Genomic DNA, 9,095 nt, shown 5'->3' on the forward strand with positions numbered 1-9,095 from the left:
AGGATATACAGGATAAACCTACATGGCTCAGAACAGCTGGATATAATAAATAACATAAAGAAATGGATACACCCAGAGACGGGGATGGATCATATAGCTGGTATACACCCAGCTATGGGGACTGATTATACAGCTGGCATACACCCAGCTATGGGGACTGATTATACAGCTGGTATACACCCAGCTATGGGGACTGATTATACAGCTGGCATACACCCAGCTATGGGGACTGATTATACAGCTGGCATACACCCAGCTATGGGGACTGATTATACAGCTGGTATACACCCAGCTATGGGGACTGATTATACAGCTGGCATACACCCAGCTATGGGGACTGATTATACAGCTGGCATACACCCAGCTATGGGGACTGATTATACAGCTGGCATACACCCAGCTATGGGGACTGATTATACAGCTGGCATACACCCAGCTATGGGGACTGATTATACAGCTGGCATACACCCAGCTATGGGGACTGATTATACAGCTGGCATACACCCAGCTATGGGGACTGATTATACAGCTGGCATACACCCAGCTATGGGGACTGATTATACAGCTGGCATACACCCAGCTATGGGGACTGATTATACAGCTGGCATACACCCAGCTATGGGGACTGATTATACAGCTGGCATACACCCAGCTATGGGGACTGATTATACAGCTGGTATACACCCAGCTATGGGGACTGATTATACAGCTGGTATACACCCAGCTATGGGGACTGATTATACAGCTGGCATACACCCAGCTATGGGGACTGATTATACAGCTGGCATACACCCAGCTATGGGGACTGATTATACAGCTGGTATACACCCAGCTATGGGGACTGATTATACAGCTGGCATACACCCAGCTATGGGGACTGATCATACAGCTGGCATACACCCAGCTATGGGGACTGATTATACAGCTGGCATACACCCAGCTATGGGGACTGATTATACAGCTGGCATACACCCAGCTATGGGGACTGATTATACAGCTGGTATACACCCAGCTATGGGGACTGATTATACAGCTGGCATACACCCAGCTATGGGGACTGATTATACAGCTGGCATACACCCAGCTATGGGGACTGATTATACAGCTGGCATACACCCAGCTATGGGGACTGATTATACAGCTGGCATACACCCAGCTATGGGGACTGATTATACAGCTGGCATACACCCAGCTATGGGGACTGATTATACAGCTGGCATACACCCAGCTATGGGGACTGATTATACAGCTGGCATACACCCAGCTATGGGGACTGATTATACAGCTGGTATACACCCAGCTATGGGGACTGATTATACAGCTGGCATACACCCAGCTATGGGGACTGATTATACAGCTGGTATACACCCAGCTATGGGGACTGATTATACAGCTGGTATACACCCAGCTATGGGGACTGATTATACAGCTGGTATACACCCAGCTATGGGGACTGATTATACAGCTGGTATACACCCAGCTATGGGGACTGATTATACAGCTGGCATACACCCAGCTATGGGGACTGATTATACAGCTGGTATACACCCAGCTATGGGGACTGATTATACAGCTGGCATACACCCAGCTATGGGGACTGATTATACAGCTGGCATACACCCAGCTACGGGGACTGATTATACAGCTGGCATACACCCAGCTATGGGGAGGGATCATACAGCTGGTATACACCCAGCTATGGGGACTGATTATACAGCTGGTATACACCCAGCTATGGGGACTTATCATACAGCTGGCATACACCCAGCTATGGGGACTGATTATACAGCTAGCATACACCGAGCTATGGGGAGGGATCATACAGCTGGTATACACCCAGCTATGGGGACTTATCATACAGATGGCATACACCCAGCTATGGGGACTTATCATATAGCTGGCATACACCCAGCTATGGGAACGGATCATATAGCTGGACCCAAACCTGTACTAATAACACAGTTTTCAGAACAATCTAGTCCAGGGCAACATCATGCGATGGGAAGTTACCTCTGGCTATTTCTCCATCCCATTTAGTTCCCAGTCACGGTTTTAGCCTCTGATGGTCCACACTGTGCGAACGCAGCGCTATGGGGGCATTACTTCCAGGATGTGGCAACCCAACCCCCATCTGGAGTCGATCCCTGTGTGCATGGAGCTCCTAGTGAGGGATAGGAAAGCTAACACTCCCATTCATCCATCCTCCCTCTTCTCTGTTCTCTCTGTTCCTCCCTCTGGGCTTGTATATAAAAAAAGCGCTTCACTTATGTTGAATTGTAAATACAGTAATACCACCGTGCACCCATTACTCACAGAAAGAAGATATGAAGGACAACGTAGTGTTTTGTGGTATTATACTATGTTGTGATATGCATCAGCAGAGAGAGAGAGAGCTAGACTGACAGACCGACCAACAGAGAGACAGAGACAGACAGAAAAACAGACAGAGAGAAACAGGGATAGAGAGACAGACATACAGACATGTAGAGAGAAACAGGGAGAGAGAGATACTGGCACACAGACAGAGCTAAACAGGGAGAGAGAGCGAGACAGAGGGCCGGGCATGAACCACACAAAAACAACACTAGTGTAACTGCTTTCTTTGGGTGAAGTAGTCGGACCAAAATGCAGCGTGGCTATTGCGATCCATGTTTATTTAACAATGATGAAACAGGAACTGTACAAAAACAATAAATGTAATGTGAAAACCGAAACAGCCTAAACTGGTGCAAACTAACACAGACAGGAACAAGGACACTAAGGACAATCACCCACGAAACACTCAAAGAATATGGCTGCCTAAATATGGTTCCCAATCAGAGACAACGATAAACACCTGCCTCTGATTGAGAACCACTTCAGACAGCCATAGACTTAACTAGAACACCCCACTAAGCTACAATCCCAATACCAACACACCACATACAAAAACCCATGCCACACCCTGGCCTGACCAAATAAATGAAGATAAATACAAAATACTTCGACCAGGGCGTGACAACTAGACACTATGGAACACAAAGCTTTTAATATCTCATCCTAGAACAACATTTCCACCCCGCTGATCCTCAACACTGGGGCCCCACAAGGGTGCGTTCTGAGCCCTCTCCTGTACTCCCTGTTCACCCACGACTGCGTGGCCACGCACGCCTCCAACTCAATCATCAAGTTTGCGGACGACACAACAGTGGTAGGCTTGATTACCAACAACGACGAGACGGCCTACAGGGAGGAGTTGAGGGCCCTCGGAGTGTGGTGTCAGGAAAATAACCTCACACTCAACGTCAACAAAACTAAGGAGATGATTGTGGACTTCAGGAAACATCAGAGGGAACACCCCCCTATCCACATCGATGGAACAGTAGTGGAGAGGGTAGTAAGTTTTAAGTTCCTCGGCGTACACATCACAGACAAACTGAATTGGTCCACCCACACAGACAGCATTGTGAAGAAGGTGCAGCAGCGCCTCTTCAACCTCAGGAGGCTGAAGAAATTCGGCTTGTCACCAAAAGCACTCACAAACTTCTACAGATGCACAATCGAGAGCATCCTGTCGGGCTGTATCACCGCCTGGTACGGCAACTGCTCTGCCCACAACCGTAAGGCTCTCCAGAGGGTAGTGAGGTCTGCACAACGCATCACCGGGGGCAAACTACCTGCCCTCCAGGACACCTACACCACCCGATGTCACAGGAAGGCCATAAAGATCATCAAGGACAACAACCACCCGAGCCACTGCCTGTTCACCCCGCTATCATCCAGAAGGCGAGGTCAGTACAGGTGCATCAAAGCTGGGACCGAGAGACTGAAAAACAGCTTCTATCTCAAGGCCATCAGACTGTTAAACAGCCACCACTAACATTGAGTGGCTGCTGCCAACACACTGACTCAACTCCAGCCACTTTAATAATGGGAATTGATGGGAAATGATGTAAAATATATCACTAGCCACTTTAAACAATGCTACCTAATATAATGTTTACATACCCTACATTATTCATCTCATATGTATATGTATATACTGTACTCTATATCATCTACTGCATCTTTATGTAATACATGTATCACTAGCCACTTTAACTATGCCACTTTGTTTACATACTCATCTCATATGTATATACTGCACTCAATACCATCTCCTGTATCTTGCCTATGCCGCTCTGTACCATCACTCATTCATATATCTTTATGTACATATTCTTTATCCCCTTACACTTGTGTCTGTCTATAAGGTAGTAGTTTTGGAATTGTTAGCTAGATTACTTGTTGGGTATTACTGCATTGTCGGAACTAGAAGCACAAGCATTTTGCTACACTCGCATTAACATCTGCTAACCATGTGTATGTGACAAATAAAATTTGATTTGATTTGATTTGAATATACAAGGTCTGAGGTCATCTGCCTTTGGCCTAAAGACCAGGAACCCAGACTTCATCAAATAAATTGGAATTACATACATTGTCATCAAATATGGTATAAAGGAGACAGACCCACTGGTTTCCCTCTAGGTTACGAGAGCTGGTAGTCCCATCCACCAAACTACCAGGTGTGAAACAGGGAAGAGACTCAGGGCGTATGCTAAATTGGTATAGAGCAGACCTAACCCACTCAATTAAATTAGTCAAAACAGGAACATTATTACATCTGGCTAGAAAATTATAAGGACATTATCTCAACATAGAAAAATGTCCTCATGGGTGCTACCTATATCCTCCCAAAGAATTCCCATACTTTAATGATGACAGCTTCTCCACCCTACCGGGGCAGATCAACAATGTCCAGGCTCAGGGACATGTACTAGTCTGTGGCGACCTAAATACGAGAACTGGACAAGAAGCCTACACTCTCAGCACACAGGGGGACAAACACCTACCTGGAGGTGACAGCATTCCCTCCCCCATATGCCCCCTGTCACGGCTGTTTGAAGGAGAGGACCAAGGTGCAGGGTGGTGAGAGTACATTATATTTTAATGATCAAAATGACGCCGACAACACAATAAAATAAAACAAAACGTGATGCTCAAAGGCAAAGTGCCATAAAGAAAGTCAACTTCCCACCAAGACAGGTGGGAAAAAAGGCACCTAAGTATGGTTCCCAATCAGAGACAACGATAGATAGCTGTCCCTGATTGAGAACCATACCCGGCCAAAACAGAGATAGAAAATCATAGAAACATAACACATATAAATGCCCACCCCAACTCACGCCCTGACCAAACCAAAATAGAGACATAAAAAGGATCTCCAATGTCAGGGCGTGACACCCCCCTAGACACAACTACGACAACATAACCAACATAACCAGCATTTTGCTGCAAACCTTACTTTGCTACCTGACAACGCTTTTTTTCATTCAACTTTTTCACTCCGGACGCTTTATCTGGACGTGGTTCGTCAGGACCTCCAACAGCCGAAGCTAAGTAGAAACATTAACATGATGCTTTCTAATTGCACTCCAGCTTCAGACGCACTCGTTAGGCAAGGGTAATTTCAGTGTAGGAAAGGATGAAACAGCGTCTGTGCCACCAGTAAGTACAGACAGTAGTACAAATTCCCTCGCACAGTCCCCGCAACCGGACAACTTTCTCATGTCTTCTGGAGGGAAATGCTGTAGGAACGCTCAACAGGTGTCGCTCATTCAGCTGACAGAAACTTTCAACCGGTTTTCCCCATTAAGCAACGAGTCGGAGTCAGAGGCCAAGCCTTCTCTGGTCTCTACTCCTCCCGTTACGGTGTCGCTCATTCAGCTGACAGAAACTTTCAACCAGTTTTCCCCATTAAGCAACGAGTCGGAGTCAGAGGCCAAGCCTTCTCTGGTCTCTACTCCTCCCGTTACGGTGTCGCTCATTCAGCTGACAGAAACTTTCAACCGGTTTTCCCCATTAAGCAGCGAGTCAGAGTCAGAGGCCAAGCCTTCTCTGGTCTCTACTCCTCCCGTTACGGGGTCTGACACGCCGAAGCCTCCCACCATTAGCTTTGACAAATTGAAAACTCTAGTCATTGGCGACTCCATTACCCGCAGTATTAGACTTAAAAGCGAATCATCCAGCGATCATACACTGTTTACCGGGGGCAGGGCTACCGACGTTAAGGCTAATCTGAAGATGGTGCTGGCTAAAGCTAAAACTGGCGAGTGTAGAGAGTATAGGGATATTCTTATCCACATCGGCACCAACGATGTTAGGATGAAACAGTCAGAGATCACCAAGCGCAACATAGCTTCAGCGAGTAAATCAGCTAGAAAGTTTTTTCTGCATCAAGTAATTGTCTCTGGCCTCCTCCCAGTTATGGGGAGTGATGAGCTCTACAGCAGAGTCTCACAACTCAATCGCTGGCTGAAAACTGTTTTCTGCCCCTCCCAAAATATAGATTTTGTAGATAATTGGCCCTCTTTCTGGGACTCACCCACGAACAGGACCAAGCATGGCCTGTTGAGGAGTGACGGACTCCATCCTAGCTGGAGGGGTGCTCTCATCTTATCTACGAACATAGACAGGGCTCTAACTCCCCTAGCTCCACAATGAGATAGCCTGCCTGCTGCCTGGCCCGCACCCTAACAGCCTGCCAGCTTAGTGGAGTCTGCCACTAGCACAGTCAATGTAGTCAGCTCAGCTATCCCCATTGAGACCGTGTCTGTGCATGGACCTAGGATGGGCAAAACTAAACATGGCGGTGTTCGCCTTAGTAATCTCACTGGAATAAAGACCTCCATTCCTGCCATTATTGAAATAGATCTTGATACCTCACATCTCAAAATAGGGCTACTTAATGTAAGATCCCTCACTTCCAAGGCAGTTATAGTCAATGAACTAATCACTGATCATAATGTTGATGTGATTGGCATGACTGAAACAGCCTGATGAATTTACTGTGTTAAATGAGGCCTCACCTTCTGGTTACACTAGTGACCATATTCCCTGCGCATCCCACAAAGGCGGAGGTGTTACTAACATTTATGAAAGCAAATTTCAATTTACAAAAAAAAAGACGTTTTTGTCTTCTGAACTTCCAGTCATGAAATCTATGCAGACTACTCAATCACTTTTTATAGCTACTGTTTACAGGCCTCCTGACTGTATCAAGACTGTTTCAAGGACAGCTTTTTTTAATCTATGTAACATTGTAAATATCAGAAACTTTCTGTCCAAAAATGATGCAGAAAAATTAATCGATGCTTTTGTCACTTCTAGGTTAGACTACTGCAATGCTCTACTTTCCGCCTACCCGGACAAAGCACTAAATAGACTTCAGTTAGTGCTAAACACGGCTGCTAGAATCTTGACTAGAACCAAAATATTTGATCATATTACTCCAGTGCTAGCCTCTCTACACTGGCTTCCTGTTAAGGCAAGGGCTGATTTCAAGGTTTTACTGCTAACCTACAAAGCATTACATGGGCTTGCTCCTAACTAAATCTTTCTTATTTGGTCCTGCCGTACATACCTACACCTACACGTACGCTATGGTCACAAGACGCAGGCCTCCTAACTGTCCCTAGAATTTCTAAACAAACAGCTGGAGGCAGGGCTTTCTCCTATAAAGCTAAATATTTATGGAATGGTCTGTCTACCAATGTGAGTGATGCAGACTCGGTCTCAACCTTTAAATCTTTATTGAAGACTCATCTCTTCAGTAGGTCCTATGATTGAGTGTAGTCTGGCTCAGGAGTGTGAAGGTGAACAGAAAGGCACTGATGTCTCTGCCTGGCCGGTTCCCCTTTCTCCACTGGGATTCTCTGCCTCTAACCCTATTACAGGGGCTGAGTCACTGGCTTACTAGGGCTCTTCCATGCCGTCACTAGGAGGGGTGCGTCACTTGAGTGGGTTGAGTCACTGACGTGATCTTCCTGTCTGGGATGGCACCCCCAATTGGGTTGTGCCATGGCGAAGATCTTTTTGGGTTATACTCGGCCTTGTCTCAGGATGGTACGTTGGTTGTTGAATGTATCCATCTAGTGGTGTGGGGGCTGTGCTTTGGCAAAGTGGGTGGGGTAATATCCTGCCTTTTTGTCTCTCTCTCTCTCTCTCTCTACCTCTACCTCTCTCTCTCTCTCTCTCTCTCTCTACCTCTCTCTCTCTCTACCTCTCTCTCTGTACCTCTCTCTCTCTCTACCTCTACCTCTCTACCTCTCTCTCTCTCTCTCTCTCTCGACCTCTACCTCTCGACCTCTAGACCTCTCGACCTCTCGACCTCTCGACCTCTAGACCTCTCGACCTCTAGACCTCTCGACCTCTCTACCTCTACCTCTCTACCTATACCTCTCTACCTCTCTCTCTCTCTCTCTCTCTCTCGACCACTGATCTTGATCTCTCTCTCTCGACCTCTCTCTCTCTACCTCTCTACCTCTACCTCTCTACCTCTCTCTCTACCTCTCTCTCTACCTCTCTCTCTACCTCTACCTCTCTACCTCTCTCTCTACCTCTCTCTACCTCTCTACCCCTCTACCTCTCTACCCCTCTACCTCTCTACCTCTCTACCTCTCTACCTCTACCTCTACCGCTCTCTCTCTCTACCTCTCTCTCTACCTCTCTCTCTCTACATCTCTCTCTCTACCTCTACCTCTCTACCTCTAGACCTCTACCTCTCGACCTCTACCTCTCGACCTCTAGACCTCTACCTCTAGACCTCTACCTCTCGACCTCTAGACCTCTACCTCTAGACCTCTACCTCTCGACCTCTACCTCTCTACCTCTACCTCTCTACCTATACCTCTCTACCTCTCTCTCTCTCTCTCTCTCTCTCTCTCTCTCTCTCTCTCTCTCTCGACCACTCTCTCGATCTCTCTCTCTCGACCTCTCTCTCTCGATCTCTCTCTCTCGACCTCTCTCGACCTCTCTCGACCTCTCTCGACCTGAGCCCTAGAACCATGCCTCAGGACTACCTTGCCCGATGACTCCTTGCTGTCCCCAGTCCACCTGAACATGCTGCTGCTCCAGTTACAACTGTTCTGCCTGCGGCTATGCAACCCTGACCCGTGGGTGAACAGGGATTACAGTGGAGGACTGAGCACACACCCCTGAGGGGCTTCAGTGTTGAGGATCAGCGTGGAAGATGTGTTGCTACCTACCCTCACCACCTGGGGGCGGCCCATCAG

The sequence above is a fragment of the Oncorhynchus clarkii genome, chromosome 3, assembly GCF_045791955.1.
Source record: "Oncorhynchus clarkii lewisi isolate Uvic-CL-2024 chromosome 3, UVic_Ocla_1.0, whole genome shotgun sequence".
NCBI classification, from domain to species: Eukaryota; Metazoa; Chordata; class Actinopteri; order Salmoniformes; family Salmonidae; genus Oncorhynchus; species Oncorhynchus clarkii.